Below are 26,358 nucleotides of genomic sequence, written 5' to 3' on the forward strand. Positions count from 1 at the left end.
AACACCTACCTGAGGGCACAATGATCTCAGCCTTAACATACCTTGTGGTCATCGTGTAACGAACAATATAACCTGGGTATTCTGGGGCACTGATTTCTCTCTATATTCAAAGTAGTGGGGGAGGTGGGGGGACGTGGGCATCGTGGACATGTGGGTTATTTGTGGCTATTGAGGACGGGCTACCCCATCGGAGTGGCGGTGCTGGGAACGAGAGGCTTTAATAAACACCTCTTCGTGAAAACGTGGTGAAGCAACCCAACTTATTTTCACCACCATCCCCAGTCCGGTTTTATAACACTGCCACATTTTTCGACATGCAGCAGCGGCAGGAGAAGGAAGGTGTGCGACCGCCGCCTCAAAACCGTTCAAAACCGGCCGAACTCTCCTCGAAGGGCGTCGGCCTCGAGGTGGACGCTGGCCAGACACCATGCCTCGCCTCGCCTCGCCTCACTGTTCCCTGAATTGGACCTGTCATGCATCCGAGTGTAGCATTCTGCGGCGTTTTCTTCCGCGCATTTTATCGGATGTTCTCAACGTAGCAACGTCGCCTGATTTTCCAACATGCACTCATCTTCGACCGGACAAGGAAGAACTAGACTAGAACTCGCTTGACAGATCGTATAACTGCCACTAGTCATTTGGGGTGAAAGCGCTAGTGCCTGCATCGCCTTAGGGAAGGAGGGGGAGGATGAAGACGTGTTTGTGGCGGCGCGGCGAGGCGGGGTCACTCGTGGATACCCAGCCTGTAACGGTAATTAGGATTTAGAAGGAAACCACAAATAGAAAGAGAAAGAGAGATTAGGAACAACATAAGTCTGCTTTTTCATCTCTTTGGTGAGAGCCAATAGAGGGAAGAGCATTGAGCTAATAGTGATAAAGAGAGAGTAGAAAGGCAAAAGAATATTTTTATTTTGCTGTATCAAGTTTAAAATTAGAAGTTTCTCCTTCTCTGCATTCTTCTCTCTCTTTCTCTTCTCTCTCGTCCACCTCCATTCCTTCACGATCCTCCTTTCCTCGAGGGGAACAATTATCAAACCTGCTTGATTCTTGGCTATGATTGTGGAATCGCCCAATGATGTAAAGGATAGCATCATTAATCTTGATGAATCTATTATTATTTATGGAGAAACGCTTAGCACCGTCTGCACCCTGGAAGTGAAGGCACTGAGTATGAATAATTGTGGGTCAAAAGAAGAGAATGTTGTTTGATATTTGAGAGCTTTGCGAGGGTGGATGTGAGCGGTGCCAGGCAGGGCGTGGGGGACTGGAAGGGATGCGGGAGGACGGGTCTACCTCATCGCCGTCATTATAATTAACTCGTAATCATCTTGATGTAAGACCAGACGCTAGAATGAGGGAGTTAGCTGGACTAAGAAGAGGAACGTGGTGGCGATGAACGGGAAAGGAAAGGAGAAGGACTTGAAAGTCGATAAAGTTAGGGTACACAACAAGTTGAAGAAAACGAACTGAAATCTATTTATAAGATAGACTTGAAAGCCAGTAAAAAGTTTGCAGGAAGGAGAAAGCTTCTTGAGAACAAACGGATGAATGAGAAACCAACTAAACATCGCAAGCACACAGAGAAAAACTAGAGAGTTTGGAAGAAGCTTCTTATGGTTCACCCGCAGAGAAAGAGCATCTCATCCCACACCACTTGTACATGGAACAGGAAGGGTGTGGTGGAACTCTGGAGAAGTAACCGATAACTAGAAGAGGAGATGATGATGAAGACGATGCTCAGAAAGAGAGAGAGAGAGAGAGAGAGAGAGAGAGAGAGAGAGAGAGAGAGAGAGAGAGAGAGAGAGAGAGAGAGAGAGAGAGAGAGAGAGAGAGAGAGAGAGAGAGAGAGAGAGAGAGAGAGAGAAGGAGATTTGAGGGAGGGGTAGCAAGGGAGCATCATAAATACAAATAAACTTGGCACATCGAAAATTACGTGGAAATTATCGATCAGAATTCACAATGCAAACAGTCTGAGGAAGGTGTAGCCGAGGTCAGAGAGAAGATTGGATATGTAAAGTTTGGTTGATAAGAAAGAGAGAGAGAGAGAGAGAGAGAGAGAGAGAGAGAGAGAGAGAGAGAGAGGGAGGGGTAAGAGGGTGCAGAAGGAGCAAGAAACAGTGGGTGGGTGGGGTACGCTCTCACTGGCTTGTGGTACGTTCAACACAGTCTTGAACCGCCGTGTTTGGGTGTGGGCTCCATATTGCAGCAGCTCGAGTGTGTGTGTGTGTGTGTGTGTGTGTGTGTGTGTGTGTGTGTGTGTGTGTGTGTATGCGCGCGCGATCTAGCTGAGTCCCGTGCACATGCTGGCTGGCCCGGGTACACTCTCACTGACTGGCTTCAGGGACACGTTCGTTTGTGTATCACTGGGTCTGTTTGACCGTACACTGGCTACGCCTCACGTGTGATAAATTTAGACACATATGCAAGGGCACGTATGCACGCCCAGTTTTGCGTGCACACACACACATACACACGCACACACACAAACACCGACACACACACACACACACACACACACACACACACACACACACACACACACACACACACACACACACACACACACACACACACCTGTAGCACATGAACAGGTATTTTACAACACACTGTCGTCTTTTATTAAGTCTTCAATGATCGTACAGCGCGGGTTTCTCTTCCTAATGCTTGTCAGGAAGCATGAAAACAGTGTGTTCCTGGTAATCCATCACGATTGTAATGGTGATAGTGGTGCTGGTGATGACCGTAATGACTCAGGCGATTGTGGCATGGCGTGAGTTGTGTATTTTGAAGTTTGAAATGATTATCAAGCTCCACTTTTCTCATTGTGGTGGATGTGATGACAAGATGGTGGTGTGTGAGAGGAAAGAAAAATGAACACACACACACACACACACACACACACACACACACAGAGAGAGAGAGAGAGAGAGAGAGAGAGAGAGAGAGGATAGCCATGGTGCAGTACCCTGACGTTCGCTCAGCCGCCCCCGACCACGCCCTCCTGAGGCATGTAGCTTGTCTTTCCCGTACCCCCGCCACCGCCAGACGCTTTCAGTTTGTTTTCCATTATTGTTCCATATGCAAATGAGGCTTCCTCTGATACCCTTACTCGCTCCTTCCCCTTCTCTCTCTCTCTCTCTCTCTCTCTCTCTCTCTCTCTCTCTCTCTCTCTCTCTCTCTCTCTCTCTCTCTCTCTCTCTCTCTCTCTCTCTCTCTCTCTCTCTCTCTCTCTCTCTCTCTCTCTCTCTCTCTCTCTCTCTCTCTCTCTCTCTCTGCCAACGCTTTCCTTCTTATGATGCAAGACTTTGAATTATATTTCCAGTAATCAGTGTTTGGGGTTTTTCCATTGCAATCCTTATTATGTTGGGATTTTTTTTATTGTTCGTGATACTTCTTTTTCGTGTGTGTGTGTATGTTTGTTTTCCTTGATGTGGTAATGTATGAATGTGAATCAATATTAGGTCGAATGTTTATTTGTCTATTTATGCTTCTATTTATTTATAGATATTGTATCATGGAGAGTTGTGTACCCGACCTTTCTTGAATTTTACAAGTAAGAACAGCGGACAGCTTCATCAAGTCAGGTCCGGATTAGGAAGTTGACAATCAGTTACGTTGAGAGCACATGTTGGATCTGCTATAAGCGTTCGCTGGTCCAATGTTAAAGGATCTGTCAGTCGCTGTGGGTGTTACGTTAAAGGCCTTCTTGCTTTTGCCTTCGATTTCACTGTGCTCATTAAGCTGTGAATGCCCCACCCCCTCCCAAACCTGATCCTGTGAGGGCATCTGTGAGACACTGCACCCTCTCTCTCTCCCTGCTCTCTCCCTTGCTCTCTCCCGCTCTACGACCTGTCCAAAACCGCTTCTTAACCTCTCCTTCTCTTTCCCCTCCTCCTCCTCCTCCTCCTCTAACTCCTTCGCGCCACTTCATATCCTACTCCAGACTAATCCTCATCGTTCCCTCATGATTCACTTCGACTCGTGTGGTTACTTTATGTCTCTTTCTTTGGTGTGTGTGTGTGTGTGTGTGTGTGTGTGTGTGTGTGTGTGTGTGTGTGTGTGTGTGTGTGTGTGTGTGTGTGTGTGTGTGTGTGTGTGTGTGTGTGTGTGTGTGTGTGTGTGTGTGTGTGTGTGTGTGTGTGTGTGTGTGTGTGTGTGTGTGTGTGTGTGTGTGTGTGTGTGTGTGTGCTTATGAGAAGTTTTTGCATGTCTGAGTAACCTGCCTCGTGTGTGTGCCAGTATGTATAATAATTTCTAGACTACGAAGAAAAAAAGATAAGGGTCGTCAACACGAAGCTCCTCTTTACTTTCATTGTTTACAGTGGTTTAGTGTTACTTTCTACTCCTTGTCCGTTAATGCAGATGAGTTTCTTTACGAGTACATTAAATTAATTTGCTCGTTTAACTGACTATCAAAGTTAAGAATATTGTTCCGTCCTTTTGTCAGGCCACCGACGTGAAGACCTTTTTTTATTTCATCTTCAGTGGGGAGGAAACAAAAATCAAGCGCATAATGAACCGTAGAGTGCCGCTGAAGAAGCGTCTTGTGTTCTGCGTCATTATCGTGGCGTGTGGTGGCTCCTTGTCTTCCTCATGAGGTCAGAGTGTAGGAGGAAACAAAGAAGAAGGAAGAAGGGAACGAGGTGGAGGAAGAAAGGAGAAAGGGAGGGATTGAGGGAGGGAGGGAGGGAGCGAGTGTGGGAGTGAGTGAGGGAAGGAAGGAAGGAGGGAGGAGTAAGGGTTGCGACGACGGGTGATCCACACGTTCGATTTTTACGATGGACTCTGATGGTTTTCCTGTTTCCGTGCGCGCAGTTATTTGTCCAGCAGTGCCTGGTCGGTGAGTCACTGCCTCCAGCCCTGGCCGCCAGGAAGGTCTTAGTCACGTGGAGCTCATTCTGTCGCGTATCGTTTACCCTCACCATTCGTTCCTCACTAGACTCGTCACCAGTTCACTCCCAGCAGGAAGCTTACGGATGAGTGAAGAGAAGACGAGTGCGTGTCAATTTGTCTCAACTTGAGCAATGCTTCTTTAACATCTGCACTTAATCTTTTTTCCTCATTTGTGTATCTTTTTACTTTTAGCGAGTATTCCCTGTAGGTCTTCCTGACCCAGTGCATCATCATACATTAACCTCTGGCCGTGTCCACAGCCTCGTATATCACGGCAACATTTAATGGCAGAAGCAACACGGACTTTTATTACTTGAGGCTCATCTTCCCGAGTTGCCCTCCTGCCGCACAAACTCAGCCGAGTCTGCCCTCGTCTTGAGAAATATCTGAGTTTTCTTTAACATAAGACCATTTTCTTCAGACGATTTGATCCACTTTTAGGGATAAAGTCACCTTACTCCCCTTCCTTTATACCAAGTTATCAAGGCTTTCTTTACAAACTACCAACGCCACCAATTTGTTCGGCGGGTCAATTACCATACTGTTATGATCTTGGGTATTTACACCGCCATAACTGCCTCCATAAAAAATATATTATAATGGAGAGAAGGGTGAAAGGTGAAGCTGAGTACACCAGTTTGCTGGAGGCGACTTTCCCCTATTCCTCGCTCCATAAACTTGAGGGGGAAAGGGATTTTTTGTGAGTATGCGAGAATGTGTGTGTATGTATGTGTGTAGTGTGTATGTGCTATAAGGACAGACGACATACTTCCCCGAACGTGCGTGCCTCGCTGTATAACATAAAGACGAGGATCTGGGAGTGTAAAGGCTAGTTCTCTGTCGCGTGTTTGTATCTATAGTACTTATATCGTCTGTAACTGTAGTTGCGTCATTATGGAGATCCACACAATTACATGCACAGATATGTAAACCTCGCAGACTTTCCCATCTAGTGTCTTCCTCAGTCTAACATATGCTACTGTCTTTCCTTTCCTTTTCCTTCCGTCCCTTCTCTACTCTCTTTCCCCCTTTCTCCCTCCCTTTCTAAGGCCCACCCTCCTTCGCTCCGTACCTTCCTCCCTCACACCTCCCACACAATGGCGCCAAGACACTGTAATCTCCACATATATCAGAACAATGGAAACTACTGCACGCGACGCTCTATCCAGGAGTCTTGTGTCCCCTATTCCTACTCTCTCTCTCTCTCTCTCTCTCTCTCTCTCTCTCTCTCTCTCTCTCTCTCTCTCTCTCTCTCTCTCTCTCCTCCAGAATTGAAAACGTAGCAATTTTTTACCCATTAGCATGAGAGTGAAGAGTAATCACCCCATTACCATACGCAGAGGCCAACGCTACGTACGTAATGATCACGCTAATGATTACCTCCCTCCAACTGTTCCATGGTTAGATTACCCCCTATAACACCCCCACATCCTTCTCTCTCTCTCTCTCTCTCTCTCTCTCTCTCTCTCTCTCTCTCTCTCTCTCTCTCTCTCTCTCTCTCTCTCTCTCTCTCTCTGGTGTCGTCTCCTGATCGTCACTGAAGGGCTTCCTGCGAGGGGGTGATTAGATCGCATTAATTTAATAATTCACTCAGACTCCTATCGCCTGCATCTCTGAGTCTTTTCCGCCAATCTTGTCCCTTCCGCAGACCAGTGTGTGTTTTTTTTTCTGTCTCAGTTTTTCTTCTTTGTTTTCCTCTTTGTTACGTTGGAATTTACTCATTGTAATGGTTACTTGGTTTGTTTAATGTGATAGTAATGGCGTGTGATATCCTGTGGGTGAGTGTGTGCTGCATATGCATTATTGTGCATGACTTGTAGTGTTATTCTTATTCTCTCTCTCTCTCTCTCTCTCTCTCTCTCTCTCTCTCTCTCTCTCTCTCTCTCTCTCTCTCTCTCTCTCTCTCTCTCTCTCTCTCTCTCTCTCTCTCTCTCTCTCTCTCTCTCTCTCTCTCTCTCTCTCTCTCTCTCTCTCTCTCTCTCTCTCTCTCTCTCTCTCTCTCTCTCTTACATATGCATTTCTCAATACCTACAAACTACTACTTTGCCACTATCTCCCCTTACCGCATTTGTTTTTTTCGTTTTTTGTTTTTTTGAGTGCTCGTGATTTACTTCCTCTTCTCTCACTGTTATGCTGTTGATGTTTAGAAATCACGTAGCAACTTTATTGTGACCTTTTTTTTCCTTTGGTTCCGATTGTTAGTTGTGGTGGAGAGTAGCTCGTGACAGTGTGTCGAAACCCTGACCTCCTGTCCACTTGAACAACCATGCGTGCTCTTTATGTTCTTGTTACGCTTGTTAGGAAGACATTACCTGCAATAAAATGTCTCCATATCCCCTTCTCCTTCATCCCTTACCCAGTACTAGACAAACTTTGTGGTCACTGCAAACACTAATTCTAATCGCTAACGGGAACTGCGTTTTTCCGCCTCTTTGCTGGTTTTTAGAGTTGCTTAGCACATTATTATCGTTTCCTGTGGCTACATTCCACGTCTGTCGATGCTTATTTAAGCTTCACTAATGGCCTTGTGTCGCATTTGGTTGGCAGAAGACGCTCAGTTGGGGTGCTCTCGTTTAGTCGTCAAACTGCACTAAACTGTATGTGTGTGTTGCCTTATAAGTCTCATATTACATGATTAATTTCCATAAGAGCTTTTGACGTAATACTTCCCTTGATTCCATGCATATCTGACAACAGTTTATGGTAGCACACTTCCCAAGGACACAAATGTACGTGTCTCAGTAAATATTCGCCTCTTTGATATGTCCTAAGACGCAGTTCACTTCCACACTCTAAGGGGGAGATGTTTCCTGCCACCTCTCTCTTCCTCCCTCCTTCCACGCAGTACTTTATGCAACGGAAGTGTTTGCGCCCTTATGATTGTGTTGGTGGTTAGAGGTGGTTAGGTGCAGAGGATGGCAATTGTGTTTTCCATGGCGTGCAAAATACCTACACACACACACACACACACACACACACACACACACACACACACACACACACACACACACACACACACACAAGGGAAAAAAAAGACTAATATAACAGAGCAATCTTGAGTTGTGAATGGCGTTGCAGCTGTACACAAACACCACCAACACGCTCTCCTTCCTAGACTGGCGGAGGAAACACCCTGCAAACGAGAGCTCAATAAGTATGGGAATTAGACATAATAAAGGAAACTACCACATCACTCTCTTCAGCAGACTATCATTACTCTTATATTAACGGGAGCTTCATCTTAGAGCCCCAAGTCGTTGTTGTTGTTGGGGATGGTGGAGGCGGTGGCAGGGGTACTTATAATGAACGGTGTGTCTGCGTATGGCTGCGTACTGCGCGTCAAGGGTCTCAGGGAGTAGAAGTATTAAGTGGGAGCAATGGCCAAAATGGGTCGGAGTACGTAAGGGAGTGAAAGACTGGGTGGGTTTACTGCGGGCAGGAAAGAAATGAGATGAAGAGCACGAGATGTAAGAAGGTAAAGGCGTGTTTGTGGGTGGGCGGCACAGACAGTGGCCGGGAGTCTGGTCAGGAGAAACGGCTTCCTGCAGCTCCAGAGAAACCCAACCTGAGGCAACTTTGGGGAAACTGAGTAGTAGTAAGTGCTGGGTCAGAATAACGGAGTGTTGCCCTTGCCTGCTTGCCTACCTACCTACCAGCCTGCCAGCCTACCAGCCTTCCATCCTATATGTCTCTTAGCCTTCTCTCAACTCTTTGACAGCCTTCCTCTCTCTGTCACTGTTGCATTCTTGTCTCTTTGGCCTGGATGTGAGACAATCTTGAACGAGTCATGCAGTGGAATGACGTCAGACTACTCGAGAAGGAGAATGTACAAGGTATGAATGGCAGGCAGGGGTGTTGGGGGAACTGCAAGATGAGGAGGAGGACGAGGACAAGGACGAAGTGAAGGAGGAGGAGGAGAAGGAGGTGGTGGCGGAGGTAGCAGAAGCGAGGTGCCGGCTTCCGAGATTATTTTGCTTGTACTTCCTGCCACCTCCCTTCTGTCTGCCGTCTCCACCCTCTCCTCCTGCTCCTCCACCCTCCGTTCACTCCATCCTGCTCTCCTTCTCATTTCCGTCTCACATATTGGCGTTCTCTGGTTATTTATGGTCATTATTAAAGTCAAATGCGCTCATTATTTGGTGTATATTCGTATGTCTTTCTATTCTGGTCATCGCTGGTTTAAGGCAGACGTTGCCACCTCTCTTACGCAGCTTGCAACATGTAACTTTATTGTATGTATCGTGTGTCGTCAAGGTTTTTTCACGATGCACCGTTGCTATTGCTTCTTTTCAACTATTATTTTTCCATCACATATTCTGTTGTTTATTTCATACTTACTGGTCTTTTCGTAGTTTTCCTCCTCCTCTCTTTTTCTAAATCAGTATTCATGTTTGTTGACTAGACTTTTATTTTGGGTCTGATCATTGCTCCCTTTCTGGGAATATCCTTTTCACCAAGAGTTAAGTTTGACTCTCATATCTGTATATTTTCTTATTCATAATATATTCTTTTAACTAAATCCTCGCCCTCATTCTTTGCTTCCCCCTCATCCGCTTTCCAAAACGCAATTTCTTTACTCCTCCTCCTCTTCCTCCACAGTAAAACTTCCCCTTGTTGGTCCGTTGTATTCCGCATTTTGTTCGATGCTTTTTCAAAAACTGACAGAAGTGCCGGTTTGATATTGAAGAAAGTAGAATAGGAAAACAAAGTGGAATGACTAAAGATTAAGGATTGCGCTGTGGGTGAATGTGAGAGGTGTTCCGGTGATGAGAGGTAATGTGGGAAACGCTGATTAATGAAATATGGGTGTTGGACTTGGCTTGAAGGAGAACGGGAATATACGTATGAAAATACAGGTTGAACAGAGAGAGAGAGAGAGAGAGAGAGAGAGAGAGAGAGAGAGAGAGAGAGAGAGAGAGAGAGAGAGAGCACAATACAAGTCAACGGGGGGCCGAATGGTATTTATTTTTCCCAGTTGCGTCATACATAATTGAATTTTAATGTCGCTGGTTGTTGTTGCATCGGTGAGAACGAAGCGCGCCCCCACCACCACCACCATCACTATCACCTCCTCTGTCACTTTGCCACATGACATCCAACGTCACCTCACTGCTTTCATTAACATCTATACCACTTTCACTCCCACTATACTTCTTTTATCTCAACCACAATCACAATCATTTTCTCATCCGTCACATCAACGTAACATCCATCTGAGAAATACCAAATTCGCTGCCATAATCCATTCTGCTTAAAAAATCACAACCTCTCCCTCTCTTCCTGCTCTTCCTCCTCGTGCTCCTCTGCAACCCTCCTGATCCTCACTATTTTCTCACATTCAAGGCATATTATATTGATATCCTTCTGGGGGAGGAGCGTGGATGCCAAAGTGCCTGAGTCATAACAATTGTAATGCTGCCTAAGTACAACTCTTCACTTCCAACACACACACACACACATACACACACACACACACACACACACACACACACACACACACACACACACACACACACACACACACACACACACACACACACACACACACACATTTGTACACATACTACTATGAAATAAAAAAAAAAGATATTTCTTTCCATTTTTTTTTTTTTTTTTTTTTGCTGAACATTCCCACTGGTGACTGAGGTTCTGTACGGTTTCCTTTTTTTTCTGCCTTTCTCTTTGCCCAGTTTTACCTTTCTTTACTCAACTCATAGCAGTAAAATATAAAAAAAAAATACAAAAAATGGCCGAGTTACCCTAGAAGACCGTGGTAATGGGGTCACACGGCCCTATGTATACAGTTGTTTTTTTTTTCTTTCCATGCACTCTGTGTTGTTCCATAAAGGTGATTTTGACGTGAAACGAAACAATAACGTGTGAAAATTGTTAGCAGTAGTCGCATCTTTTGGTCACTTTTGTCGATTGCCTCTCTTCTCTCAATAAATTATTCAAAATGCAATCCTTTCATGCCTAAATAGGAGCCTCTGTAGTGTTTGGGAGGCTCTCCGCGTCGCCACTGCTGCGGTCGTAGTCACGTAGGTGTGAGAGGGTAAGTTTACAGCTTATGTGCCCAGCCTCAACCGCATCCCTGTTTTTTTGTGCACTCTCCCTCCTCCGCCTCCCTCCGTATACAACCCTTTGGTTCTCACACGGAGACCACCACTACTACCACCGCCGCTGCCGCCGCCACCGCCCCCTCTCTACCTTCACCACCCTCACTGCCACAACCACCGCCACTGCCACCCTCACCCTCACCACTAACACATAAACACTATTCCCAGCGAGCACACACATGCACACACACACACACACACACACACACACACACACACACACACACACACACACACACACACACACACACACACACACACACACAACACCAACACCACTAAAAACTAAATGTCAACATCGCCACACAAGCCAAACAGAGCGTTCCGACACTTCCACCATCACCTCCACCATCACCTCCACTCTCGCCATCACCACCATTACCGCCATCAATATTTCCTGTTATCTCCGTCATCGCGACTGTTGCAACTGCGCGTTACACATTTAGTTATATTTTATTCCTTTCTTTTTTTCGTTACTTATAGAAGATCTCCAATGAAAGAACAATTGTTTTATGATTCCTTACTGTAAACCCCATGTATTGAAAGCAAGAGTTTACTTGAACATACAAAACATAAGTAAATTTTGTGCATATTATCTGTGTTGACTCTAAAGGTTTTTGCCTTTCATTCTTTGTTATTTTTCTTACAGTGGTATGTGACTGCTCATAAGCATAGTTACTTACGCCCGCCCGACCACTCACCTTAAGCCGCAAACATGCAGCGTCAAGTGGTGTGGTGTGAGGCAGAGTGACTTTGAGAGTGCCTTTGTGGTAGGAGCTTTTAGCTCATGTGGGGAGGGCTTCTCATTACACTCGATAATGGGCCCCTAACTAGCTGTAGTGCGGTAGTGTTCGCACCATTTGTTCAGCTCCCGGACGCAATTCTGCTGTCACTCAATATTTAATCTCTTCTTAAAGTATATAATTTTAAGTAGCGCACAGGGGCGGAAGTAGCTGCGTCATCGTAAAAAGCCGCTTCACGAGCTCTTTGGTTTGGTGAACTGTGCTGTAAATGTGATTTTATGTAGTGGTTCATAGTCAGCAAATTCCATATAATGTTGGTGACAAGCTCTTTGCACCAGCATTACCCCTCACACCCAGCACGGCGCCGCTTCCTCCCCCGGTGCAGACGGAACAGACCCTCGTCTTTTGTGGGACGTTTCGTTCTTTCGACTCATATTATTGACCGCAAAGATTTTATTGTAGGGTAAAGGGGGTAGGCAGGAGGTTTCCGTCAAGCCTTTTTGGCCGCGCCTATGAGCTTATTAAACCTTAGCATTGTGGGTGACCTTACGGACCACCCGCCTCCCCGCGTGCCCGACGCCCAGGGCGCCTTCTCCCACAACGCTTTCTGGTGCCGCATCAAACCAATATTTCAGTGTTTCAATGTTCCATGAGCGGGCAAAACAAAGGCATGCAGGGGTGCTTTGAAGTGAAGTGGTGGAGGTGATGGTTGTACGGTGTTGTTGTTCTTGGTGGGGTATTGATGGCGGCGGTAGTGGTTGTGGTGGTGGTAGTGGTGGTGACAATTTAGATAGCATCAGTAGTTGACCATTTCAAAGGTTAGTCGTGTTTTAAATCCTACGAACCTGAAACTTACAAGGCTGCACACACACACACACACACACACACACACACACACACACACACACACACACACACACACACACAATATACCATAAACACCCAGGATATTGGTTAGCATTAATTTTTACTACTCTTTCCAGACAATCCTTTTTTACGACTCCTTACCAACGTTCAGGCGCCAACCCCACACCACCACCACTACCACCACCACTACACAATCCCTTCCCTCTCTCCCCTCCCCCGCGGCGCCGTCCCACCCCTTGCCTCACCCTTCCCTCACCGTCCACCTTTACAGTAGCATTTTATAGAGCACACCGCAGCAAGCGATTCTGGCCACCACGCCGTGGGGTGAGAGGGTTCCTGGCCGCAGCCCCTCGTATCTGGGTCGTAAGGATTGTGGTCGCAGGCTGAGTGACGAGCCGACTCTTTATTTTTTTCTCTCTCTCTACCTTCAAAGGGGAGGGAGAGGGACTCATACGTTTCCAAACCTTGAGTTATTTGGAAAGTACTGAAACACGAAGGATTGCTCGCGGTTAGGAGCATCGCCAACGGACGCGACTGGTGTGTGTGTATGTGTGTGTGTGTGTGTGTGTGTGTGTGTGGTGGAGTGAAAGCGTTCTTAATTTGACCTAGAAAAAAATACCAGGGTTGTGCCTAGATGGGTATGAGGCCGTAAGGGTATATATATTTTTTATCTCTTTGTCTCTGTCTTACTTTTATAGTTGACTTAGGTACATCCTTCCCTCTTCCTCTCTCTTCGTCAGTGTCATCCAGCCCTGCTTAGCCACGCATCACGCTGGTGATAGTGTGTGAGGAAGAATCTCATGGCTTGGCTTTACGTAAATAACCATTTTTCATCTACTGATTTATATATCTCATTTATATTTTACAATTATTCCTTACCTACTAGTATCATGTTTAGTTTCAGTCGTTTAGGTTCCTTTATTTGCGTAGAAGGTACTTTTTTATAAAAATGATGGGGGACAGAAAGCTTTATTTTATTTATAGTGCATTAACTATCTATTAACTGATTAAACCTAATAAGAATGTTGCCAATAATCCTGTCATGCGCCATGAAACCGAACACTAAAGTTGCAATTAAACCCTTTTAGAAGTTACCATTAGCAGCAATCCTTGTTTTATAGAGTGAGTTTTTTTCCTAGTCATTTAACTTCTTAGTCGTCATTAGCGGGCCAGGCTGCCAAATAATTTACTGGCGGTATTAAGGCAGTTAATTCTTACGTTGATGAATCGGTTCCTTGATTCCGTTGTCGTGGCCATCACTCAGAAAGGTGAAGAGAGGGAGCGTGAACCAGTCTTGTTGCAGATACGGGTGCGTTCATCACCACTCTTTATAAGTAATTATCTTGAGTTTTATGGTCACAAAGATGCGACTCTACGGGAGTTTAAGATCATTCGTCTTGCTTGGAATTAAAAGCCTCATGAGAGATTAAATACATAGAAGGAACGCTGATTATAGACTAGCACCATTTTATTAATCTCACACCTCGCCGTATAGCCTCAGACAGTCCATCAGAGAGCACTCATGAATGACAAATGGTTAATATGCATTAGAGAAACAAACATCGAAACCTGCTGTGACGATGAAAGAAATAGGAGGAAGAGAGGGTTGAGAGCTTGCGCAACTACAGCCTTACTGGATAAATTATTTCCCACTCGTAACACAAGACATAAACTACCCTTGACAGCCCGAGTCAGTACCCGCAGCTGTTAGTTATTCATAACAGCCACCCTGACGCAAACAGCCACCTACTCACGTTGTATTTTTACTCTCTTCCACAACGTTGTCTCGTCGCCAGATACACCTCACACGCTGCCTGAGATGAAAGTTTTGATTAACTGTTTCATCATCTACCTGCGACTAACAAGTGGTATGCATTTGTTATCAATATATTCAGTCTTTTTTTTTCATCGTAAGTATTATGTGTTTTACTCCAATTGATGACACTATCAGTTACTTTTGATCGTTTTTCTCTCTTTGCTATATCTTGTTTTCGTAACAGATACTCAGGAATAAATGCTAACAAGAAAAAACGTAAAATTTAAAAGTAGCAGAAATTTAAGAGGACACGGAATGAGCAAGTGGCAAAGGGGAAGAATATCAGCTCAAGTCAAGAAATCATTATATGATTTTGAAACAAAACAAAGAGAAGAAAACGTATGAAAAAGGGTATCATTACTAACCATAAAAGAAGATTGTCCGCAAGTAGATAACATGAAGTGAATAAAATCGTTTAATCAGAGGAAGCAGTAAAATCAAGAATCTATTGTTGAGAAAGGAAGGGGAAAAATTTGTGTGAAAGGAAGAGTAGAGGAGGAGATGGGTACACAAGTAAGAAGAAAAGAGAGAGAATAACAGGTGTGGAATACCAAGCCGCTGCGTGACTACTCCCCATAACTTAAGTCTACAAGGAGTCATCACGTAGGGGCGCGATGTCCACCTTTGTTGATCTTTGTTTCTTCGTACCCTGACGCCCCTACACCCTCCTTTCAATACCAGGTGGCCCAGACATCCTTGCCCTCGGGTACTATACGAGAAGCCCCAGGAAGCCATACATATCCCTCTGTGCACATACAACCACCAAAGACCATAGGAAGCTTTTATTGCACCTCATGCATATGTTATTCCTTGATGCAATTATCAGACAAGCCTCTCAGGTGACGTAAAAAAAACAACTGGCTCGCGGATGCCAAGGCAGTCGCGCTACGGGACACGAGCATTAGTTGAGTCACTGTTTAAAAGCCAAACTCAGAGGAACCTTTGGTAAGTGAAGGGGTAATTATGTGGCTTTTTAATGATGACGAAAACCCCGAAGCAATCCATCATGTTCACATTCCCGCCACGTGCTGACGGTGAGGACGCTCCTGTAATGCCGCTTGAGGGACAAATCGGTAATACCCACAAATGCGGACACCTTGATTGTACCTCAGCAGGGCACGATTTATTGTCCCCTTCACGACCTCAAGAAGAAGAGTCCCGGTGATTTATCGTGCCACATTTACCTGTGAAGAAGTCAAGTCTCTCCCAGTCTCTTTATCTTCTTACCTTGAACGTCTGTGTTTTGCGTTCCCTCTCGCCAGAGATCTGGGGTTTGATTTACTGGTGTTCTCACTCTAAACAAGCCCATCATTATGTTTCAGCTATAAAGAGATGATGGCTGCGTTAATTGGTGGTGGTGGCGGCAGTGGTGGTACTGGTGGTTATATTATAAAGAAAAGAAAAAGGCAAAGACTAATGAAAAGTTTGAGAGAGAGAGAGAGAGAGAGAGAGAGAGAGAGAGAGAGAGACCGGATGTGGGCTGGAGGATGTCATTATCGTGAAACAACACACTGATCGTCATTAACACTGGAATCCTGGGAGCGAGCGTGGTAAGTGGCCAGTAGGGGTGGGTGGTGTTAATGTTCTTCATGGGCGAAGAAAACCCTTATTTACATTCCTGATTGGCCTCAATTACTTGTCCTTCCCACTGCACGGTTACGATGGCGACTGCGCTTTCCTCCTTACCTCGTAAGTGAAAAAGTAGTTGGAGACTTATGCTAATAAATTGCCTATACTTAGATGGGAGTTATGTTCACTAGGGTTATTGTTCCCTTTCAGCACTTTCTCATTACCGTCTTAGATACGCTTTGCACCAAATGAACGTTTTCCCTTTACTTCCAATACAATCTAATATCAATTACTTGTTTTCCTTCCCTTTTACATAATAGTGTGTGTTGCGTGTAGTACCTGCCTGAATTATCACTTGTGGTCCGAGCACGTGGTGCGGCCAAGGTAAAGTAGTACATGCGGGCGAGGCGCCTGTGAGAATTACTAGAGTGTCAGGTGGGCAAGTAATCATCTCAACCTGTGATTTGTATGCTCCGGAAGTGCTCACGACGCTCACCTGTCATCAGGGACACCACGCTACCTTGCGCGCCGGCAGGGGTTGAGAGGAGGCTGGAATGCGAAGCTGGTACGACACTCGGCATATGTGATGAGTGGTGGGAGAGGTTGGAACCGCGATGATGTCGCCTCGGGTCTTCAGTGCTAGTGCTAGGCGGGTTAGAGACAGAAAAGAGAAACGGTTTGAGTCACTTGCTTTGGCAGGAGATATAGAAGAATGTCACTGTATTCATATAATTTCCTCTCATTATTGTTGCTAGTCTTTTCTCTTCGTTATATTTTTTTGTTGTGATCTCGTTAATGTTCATTCTTATCGTTCTCTCTCTCTCTCTCTCTCTCTCTCTCTCTCTCTCTCTCTCTCTCTCTCTCTCTCTCTGAACAAATAAGGGAAGAAAACATAGGTCGGCGTCATCATCATAAGTGCATTACAAAAAGAAAGTGTGGGCGATCTAAAAGGGACGTTGGTGCAGAGAAGAGTGTTCATGTTGAGTCTTGGAGCGGCGGGGAGGAGCAGGGTTAGGTTAGGGGGCCCATTGTCTGTGGGAGGAAAACTGGCCTCCTAATTTTGTATTGGTCACGGGAAGGACAGATAACAGCACGTCAGGAGAGAGCGACGTGGATTATAGCCTTTTGCTTCCCCTCGACTGGCCACCGCTTCTCCCTCTGTCGCTTGAACGGGGCGACGACTCAAGGGAAATGTGGTAGAAATATTCTCACCAAAACTCGTGTTCCGTGTCTCAGACCATCGTAGTGATGTGCTTTTATGAACGATGCAACCATTTTCTTTTCTTTCTTTTTTTTAATTTTGTCAGGTTTAGTTTATGACTCTTTCTTCTCGCCTAAAATTAGCAATACTCCCGGGGTCGATGATGATGATGACACAGCCAAAAAGGGGAAGTGATGGCGTATTTCTCACTACAGTTACCTCTAGTGTCTTGTGTCATTATGCTAGAACTCATGACACGCTTTCCTGGGTAATGGCAGTGTCCTCTTTATTTATTACGCTTGATGTAGCTGTACTGGTGACTCACTGTTTCCGACACTGCTAATAAAGGTGCGTAACACCCCGGAAGCGACCACAGCAGTCGTGCACAGACCACAGACGCCACGGGGTCCTGTCTCTCCTCCCCGATGGTTTAATGAGCTTTAGAACACCATCTGGCTGCTACCTCTCTCCCCAGAGCAAATTAGTTTATTCTCTCTTAGCCTCTTAGCTAATCAGACCTCTGTCCCGCGTATAAAAGGCCGCCTATAGTAGCAGGGTAATAGTCCGATCACAGGGCGCCTGATAGCGGTTGAAAAAATGTATGACCATCTGCGACATCTCCTCCTACTGCCCAGCTGACGGGGACGGCGCTCAGTATACGCCTACCAGCACTTCCTTACACCACCTGCCTCTGTGCACATTTCGCCTATCTCTACGCACGTCAGTTGCTTGTCGCTATTGAAGCTCGTCGCCCTCTGTCCGGGTTAAAAGACCGGTCAGTTGTGGTTCGTGTGTTTAAGTTCATAGGGTGTTGTGCTGTTGTAAGTGATATTAATGCGAGCTGCGCAGCGACGGGAGGCGTCCATATTAAAGAGGTTTGTTATGGTGCTCTGTTATTTATTCCACCCCGGCGTGTATAAATCATAGGACTCAGACAACAATTACAACTGGCATGTATATCATTCCTGGTTTGCTCTCCCTGCCTCTTACCGCTTTCCTTTTCCTACCATCCTCCATCCTTTGCTCGTCTATTACTCCTACTCCTTCTTCTCCTTTTATTTCCTGTCGTCCATCACTCCCACAAACCCCAGCGTGGTCCAGGAAGGCAGGCATACGTGCAGCCTACAGTCACCCTTCCTGCTTGGGCGATGAGTTGCGAAAGCCAGCAGGCAATCGCTAGGCCAGCCAGACCTTATGCGGCTGCCCCTGGCGTGAGGGCGGGTCCCGAGGCCGCTTATATATACACAGTTGTCCGTGGCAACACTCACCACTAGTTTTTCGACCTCCCAAGCGCTTTCCTCTGTAATCTTTGCTGCCGGGCGGATAAGATAGAAAAAAAATGACTGTGGTGGATTAAATTTCAGCATGAAAAAATAGATGGAATTACGTGTATTTATTTTCCCCTGTTTCCTTCTTATAGCTTGATTATTTCATGCATACTGCTGCCGGAGGAGTGTGTCGTGATGAAAAGGAATACCATTCCTTAAGAATGAAAAATGCTTCCTAGTGTGAAGAAGAATAATTCAGAGCGACATTTATCGTCTAATCTGTGAGGAGTGAAACATTTACAGGTCCGGCAGCTGCGCGGAGTGAAAGTCGTGCGGGTCCTTATCTCCCACCCTGAAAGGCAGAGAGAGAGAGAGAGAGAGAGAGAGAGAGAGAGAGAGAATCACTATCAAATGTCTCGGTTAAATTATGTAAAGATAACATCCTTGATTCTCGGTCTCTCATTGTATACGAGGACTATAGTGACTGATTTAGTGATTTATCTACTTCGTGCGTCCACCACTGGAATTTATTTACGTTCAGAACAATGTGTATCAGCAATGCATACACACACACACACACACACACACACACACACACACACACACACACACACACACACACACACACACACACACACACATTCACATTCACATTCACATTCCCTCCTAAAGGCCATAAGAGGAGCTGCGGCCGAGCACATCTTTCTCAAATTGGGTTCCTGGCGTGTTCTTGCTGCAGGGTGGGGAGAAGTCAGCTAAGATGTATGTGAGAAGGCGCCTTGACCCACCAACCCTGGTATCCCTACACGCCATCCCTCCCGCTCGCCAGTTAACCAAAAAAAACAGGTGTGTCATGAGTCACATGGGCGTGGTGGGCGTGTGGTTGGCGCAGAGGATGAAGGGAAGCCAGTAGCTTGTGAGAGCGGGAGAAGGAGTGCAAGAGAGTGCTCTAGATGGTAGTGAGGAGTGGGAGCGGAGTGGAGAGGGTGGGGCGGGGAACTTGTCGTGCACTGTGGCATCCGATTTGCAACTTGTGCCGCGGGGCGAGCATGTCGAGGTTGCCAAGTGCGCCCTTTTTTTCCACCTGTATGGCGTGGACGAAATAAAATTAAGATGGCTTTTGTAACACTTTTGAAACAAGGTGGGCGGCCGTCGGTGCATCCCTCGTGTCCCAGCCGCCGGGAGTGGGCCTTTGGTGGCCAGCTAGCGTGGCTGGTGGGAGTTGAGAGTGTATAATATTGAGGTCATCCAGTGAGATCCATTACGTACCTTCATACGCCTCTCCCACCGCTGCTCAAACTGGATCCCGAGGTCTGTTGTGTCGACGGGTCCCGAAAGCAGCCGCCCCGCTTCCCCTTCAAGAGAGAGAGAGAGAGAGAGCTGTTTGGCGACTGTTTTACTCCCCCGCACACACGGGAAATGTGCGAGAAGCACGTCATTATTCCCATGAGTGAACGTGCGGGGCTGGGAGAGAGGAGGGTTGCGTCCTGGCTCGGGTCTGGCTCAGTCCACTTGCCTCATTAATCACACCATTTCGAACCCTCTCCCCCCGCGGCGGCTCTGCCCTCCACAGTGGCTCAGCTTGGTGGTCTGACATTAGCATTCAAGGGAACGAGCTGTGTTGGCATCTATGGTGTGTGGCGGCGTGGCTGATGGCTTGTTTAAGGTTGAGTTAGCGAGGGCGTTGGTCCTTCTCTTCCCGCCCTTACCGTCTTACTCCTTCCCTTTAGCTCACCACTGCCACCATTATCACAGCCACCGCCACCACAGCCACCATCACCACATCATTACAATTACAACACCAATCCACTCCTCTCCTCTCCTTCTCCTCCTCTTCTTCTTTCTTTTCGTCATCTTCTTATTCTTACTCCTTCGTTACTCTCCACCACCACAGGATAATTAGAAGAATATTTTAAGTTCGCTGTCTGTCTGTCTCTCTTTCTTCCGCCGCCAACGTCTGATTTATTCATACCACGAATATACATGAAGGTCCGTAGGTGCGTGTAACTGTTGAAGGGACGGGTTCTTTTGCCGCAAGAAAATAGTAAACATGAAACAAGCTATATACTCCATTTACTCACTCGGTGGTAAAAAAAAAAAAAAAAAAAAAAAAAGATAAGAAATGTGCAAGACAACGAAATCGAATAATGGTTTTCTTCTCACTTCCTCTTTTGGCAAGGATTGTAGTGCGGGCCGCCGAAGCTAACGGGCAGGCAGGTGGTGAGAGAGAGAGAGAGAGAGAGAGAGAGAGAGAGAGAGAGAGAGAGAGAGAGAGAGAGAGAGAGAGAGAGAGAGAGAATGAGAGAGAATTAAAAAAACAGGAAATTAGTCACGACGTGCAAATGTAATCCTCACTTCCGAATGTTTTTTTTTTTTTAAGAAGAAGACAGGAAGTTTGTGTGTAAAGATGAGGAGGAGGAGGAAGAAAAAGAGAAGAAGAAGGAAGAGGAAGAGAAGTTGTATTCATTTTTTTTCTTTACCTGCAAAGATGAAGGAATATATTTGAAGGCGTAAAACGAACAATAATTGACATCTAGAACACAAACATGGTCATTACTCATGCCAAGAAATAAGCAAGTACGTATACACTTACATTAATTTACAGATATCATTATAAATTCACTTACCACATGCACCTTACCCGCCCTTTGCCTCCTTATAAAACACGTTCACTTTACAAGAATATTTCCTTTTCCAAATCAGCTTCCTTGTTGTTATCAGTAGACAGAGACAAATTATCCACGAGTGTATAATTCCCACCACTGTCACCACCGTCGGACCTTCAGCAATGAGTCCCTCCCTCCACCTCCTTACCTTCAAACTCCACACTTCATGCTGTTTTTTATACTTACCCAGCAACCTCTCACCTTTCCTTGACTGCCTCCTTACCATGCGTCCCTCCCCACCTCCTCTCTCCTTCCTCTTCCTCCTCTTCCTCCTCCTTCTCCTCCTCCTTCTCCTCCTCCTCCTTCTCCTCCTTCTCCTCCTTCTCCTCCTTCTCCGTCAGGGCAGTTGTACGCGGCGGTCACGTCTCAGCTGAGCGGCAGAAGTGGGGCAATAAACATGTTTTACTGCACGGCGTTGAGTACCTGTATAGGACTTCGTTATTACGTCGTGATAAACTTCGTCTCTGTCACTGTAATGGTATGCTAACAAGGGAGGGAGATTTACAGCGCAGTGTCGTACGTGCACTGGGGAAGAGGAGGAGGAGTAGGAGGAGGAGTAGGTGGTGATGGTGCTGGTGGAGGAAATAACTTCACGTGTGGAAAAAAAAGAGGAGGGTATAAAGTTGAGAGTGATGAGGAAAAGAGGAGAGGAAAAAGTGGGGGACGGGGGAATCTTGCTCTGTTCTATCCCTTCCCATACTTAATTTATTGTTAGTGGTGTGGTGCGCAATACAGCAGACGTCCTCGCTATAGACTGGTTCCCCTAGTGTTTGTTTTTCCTATGTATTCATGTGTGACGCAAAAATAACAATGATTATGAGGATTGAGAGTAGTGTGTAATTCTTTCCCGCTTTATCTCCACAGATTTCGAGAACTCACGTAAGTTTTCAGGGGGCTTTAATCATTTCTCTCATCATTATAGTAGTAGAATATACATTTTATTCATATTATTTTTTTTTCATTTCCGTCATTATTATCACCGTTATTATAAGCGTTTCCACCACAGTCTTTACTATTGTCCTGTTCATCACTAGCATTACATTATCATCATCATCACTACCATCATCATCATCATCATCATCATCATCATCATCATCATCATCATCATCATCATCATCATCATCATCACGTTGAGCCAGAGACCGCGTCCACCTGTGTCAGTTATTCCATTCACCATCAGGGATTACCGTGACGACCCGCCACCTCTCCCTCTCTCTCTCCCTTCTCTCCCTCCCTACCCTCCATCCCTCTATCACTCTCTCCCCCTTTCACGTCCTTTATCCTTCCTTCCGCGACTTTTTTACGGTTGTTTGGAAAGTTAAAGCAAGAGGGACACTGTTATTCTCTCTCTCTCTCTCTCTCTCTCTCTCTCTCTCTCTCTCTCTCTCTCTCTCTCTCTCTCTCTCTCTTTGTAGTAATTGATTCTCTGGATGTAATTTGTATACTGACAGTGTGTGTGTGTGTGTGTGTGTGTGTGTGTGTGTGTGTGTGTGTGTGTGTGTGTGTGTGTGTGTGTGTTCCTTCTCACGCACGGCCGGACTGTCATGGCTGGGTTGTGTCTCGCTCGGGCAGGCAGGCAGTCACAATGAGCATCTCTCTGGCCTTCTACGATTACCCATTGACGCGGCTCAGTACCTGCTTCCCTCCTTCCCTCCCTCTCACCCTTCTTCCTCCAGCCTGACCTCTCCTATCCGTCCTTCTCTCCTCCTTCTTTCCCTTCCTCCCGATGTCCACCTCTCATTCATCTTCGTGTCCTTCAGTTCTTCGTTCCATTTTCTCGTTTTCGTCTATTTCCCTTGTTCTATTTGTTTATTTTTGCTGAGTCCCTTTTCCATTCCTCCTTTCTTCCGCCTTCCTTTACTCTGTGTGCTGCCTCTTTTATCTTCTTCCTGTCCAGTGCTCCTCTCTGATCACTCCCCGCACACTATTATGCCCATTGATCTTCCCTCTCTTTCTCCTGTTGCCCTTTTCACCCCGCCTGGCTGGCCTATACCCTTCCCTTTCCCTCGACAGTATGCTACACTTCGCCTTTTTAGCCCCGTACCTCCCTGTGTTGCGCTGCGCCTCGCCATCCATTCCCAGGTCACTCGGCGCGATCATATATGCGGACCCTTCCTATTTTTCTTACTTGTTGTGATGCCACTCTTCGTAGTCTCTTTCTTGCTGCACCCCTTGCCTCGCTCTTTTTTTTCAAGCATCCACTATCGCCTCTTTGCCTCTCCAGCACCACCTTTTGCCTCTTCACGTCCCTGCCTCCCTCCCACTCTCCCTCCCTTCTCCCCTCTGCCCCGTTCTCTTTCCAGGTCCCCTTCAGTCGTTCAGTCTGCGTCGCTATACCCTTTTATTTCTCCCCACACCTCACAGCTTTCCTTCTGCTCTCTCCCCTCTTCACCTCTTAACCCCCTCCCATTCCTCTCTTCATCCCTCTGACCAATTCCAGAGATCTATCCCTTTCCTGGGAACCCACATTTTTTAGCACTGTATTCTTTTAGACATTTTTTTTTCTTTGGAATCCGCATGGGAACTTTCTGAAGTGGGAAACAGTGATGGACCGTGGGACTTGAGGAACGCCGTCACCTTTCTTTTGGATTTTTTTCTTTTTTTTTTCTTTTTATGGGCGGATCTCCGTGGGTCAGTCTTTACAGTACAGTATTCCCGGAATGTTACAAGTGTTGGTGTTTTGGAAATGCTGGAATGCTGTGCTTTAGTTTTGTGTTAAGAAGAGTATTTAGTTGCGTGTAATGTATTTATTTTTTATATCAAAGCCGTTTTTTTTTACCTGTAAAATTACGAATGTATTGATAACGTAGTCACTGTTGTTCTTCATTGTGAAAAAGGTTTTTTTTTTTTCTGTATAATATGTACGTGATATGTCTAATTTCTCACATATATCCTTACTCCTCTAATTTCAAAGACCTATGATGTTTTTTATAGCCTTTGTCACGACTTTACACACACACACACACACACACACACACACACACACACACACACACACACACACACACACACACTGGGTGACCAGCAGATGACCGTGGTGAATAACACACACACACGTTCTCTTATATTGACCTTCAGTGAGGCGACTATAGAACCCTAAGCAGCTTTTCAATCCTGATCAATCCGCCTTATTGCACCCAGGCGGCCCTGCCGTCCCGCCGCCGCCGTCCCGGGAACGCTGCGCCGCCCCTTATATGAGCAACCCGTTCTTCATGTTGCCTTCTGTGAAGCGAGAAAAAAAAGAGTAGATAAAAGTCTCCTTAATTTGACCTCTTAGTTTATATACAGATTAAAGCTCTTTCAGGATTTATATATTTTTATCGTTCAAATGTTTTTTACTCGTGATAAATGTTTTTTTTTTTTTTTATGTAGTACTACGTACTTGACTTTTTTATGGGAAGGATGACTAATACATAAGAGTATTACTTTTACTGTATGAGGATAAATGTTAGTTATCAGTTTATTTAATTTCTGTGTTTATGTTTTGTCTGCAACCCTTCTCTCTCTCTCTCTCTCTCTCTCTCTCTCTCTCTCTCTCTCTCTCTCTCTCTCTCTCATGCCCTTTTCACTTCATCCGCATGATGGGGCTCGACTGAACTGCCTTTGTACAATTCCTCTTTATGTGCGGCATTTAGCCATTGTTGCAGCCTTTTTTAGTCAATAATTTATGTGGGAATCTGTTGAGGTTGGATGGACAGGTACGTCAACACACTGGCCGTGGCAGCTGTACAGGGGGTCGCCTTCAGTCTCTTTCCTCCTCTCATCCCTCTCGTTGCCTCCCTCACCCCTCTCCTCTCATCTTTCCTCGCCCCAAGCACTACCGTTTTTTATTTTTTTTAAGTGCCGGTATGAAAAACTAAATTAATAACGTAGTGCTTCCTGAGTGATGATGCAGAAAACGTACTTAAGGGAATCACTGTACATCAGGTAAATCAAAGTAATGAGAAACTGTACAGTGCCATGGTCCACTAGTGAAAAAAAAAAAACGGTGCACATCATCTGGCATCGTCATCAGAGGGACGGCCTACGGTAGTTCTTTTTTTCCTTAATGGGCGTAACCTTCACCCTCAACCTAGCGCAGCTTTTGACCCTTTAGCACAGGGAGCGTAAGTGTCCTTATCCCCAGGGTGTCATCGTGGCGGCCTACGCTCCTTCTGGCCTTTATTTACACAGGGGGTTTTGATGTGGCGGGGGGAACAGCTGAACATTATGGGCTGACCACGTGGGTCTCGCTCACCCCATTTTTCATCTCGGATTTAAAGTTATCCTTCCTGTATCCGACTCTCCCTTCCTCCTACTCCTCCTCCTCCTCCTCTTTCTCCTCCTCCTCCTCTTTCTCCTCCTCCTCCCGTGCCATTCTTTTCTCTCTTTGCCTCTCTTCCTGTCTCTGTATGGGGGAAATTTTTCGGTCTAGGCACCTTGTCTTTGTTATTTTTACCTCCGGGCAAGTCTCAGGTGACTCCGGGCCGCACCCATAGGGTAGGAGACTGCAATGGTGACACACACACACGCGCGCGCACACACACACACACACACATTGCCTAATTAATAAACCGTTTATTATTATTATTATTATTACACACACACACACACACACACACACACACACACACACACACACACACGGCCCGGTAGCTCAGTGGTTAGAGCGCTGGCTTCACAAGCCAGAGGACGGGGTTCGATTCTCCGGCCGGGTGGAGATATTTGGGTGTGTCTCCTTTCACGTGTAGCCCCTGTTCACCTAGCAGTGAGTAGGTACGGGATGTAAATCGAGGAGTTGTGACCTTGTTGTCCCGGTGTGTGGTGTGTGCCTGGTCTCAGACCTATCCCAAGATCGGAAATAATGACCTCTGAGCTCGTTCCGTAGGGTAACGTCTGGCTGTCTCGTCATAGACTGCAGCAGATCAAACAGTGAATTACACACACACGCACACACACACACACACACACACACACACACACACACACACAGAATGAATGAAAATAACGTAAAGTACTTAGATTCGAGAGAGAGAGAGAGAGAGAGAGACAGACAGTTAGATAGACAGACGGACAGACAGTTAGACAGACAGACAGACGGACAGACAGATAAAGTGGAATCAGGCAGTCGGAAGCTATGGATCATGGGAGGATGGGGCTGGGTGGGGCAAGTAGACCTAAGGGGTGAGGAGGAATAAAGGGGTGGACACGGTGGGCAGGGGATGGGTAGCGGGGTGGGC

The 26,358-nt window shown here is 46.1% G+C and overlaps 1 protein-coding gene across 8 annotated transcripts in view; it reads left to right on the top strand.

Annotated features, from left to right (window-relative positions):
• Positions 1-26,358, top strand: part of LOC123498391 (zinc finger protein rotund-like) — a 538,442-nt gene that overhangs the window by 504,990 nt on the left and 7,094 nt on the right. The gene's annotated exons all lie outside the window — the stretch shown is intronic.

This window comes from Portunus trituberculatus, chromosome 48 (genome assembly GCF_017591435.1).
Source record: "Portunus trituberculatus isolate SZX2019 chromosome 48, ASM1759143v1, whole genome shotgun sequence".
Lineage (NCBI taxonomy): Eukaryota > Metazoa > Arthropoda > Malacostraca > Decapoda > Portunidae > Portunus > Portunus trituberculatus.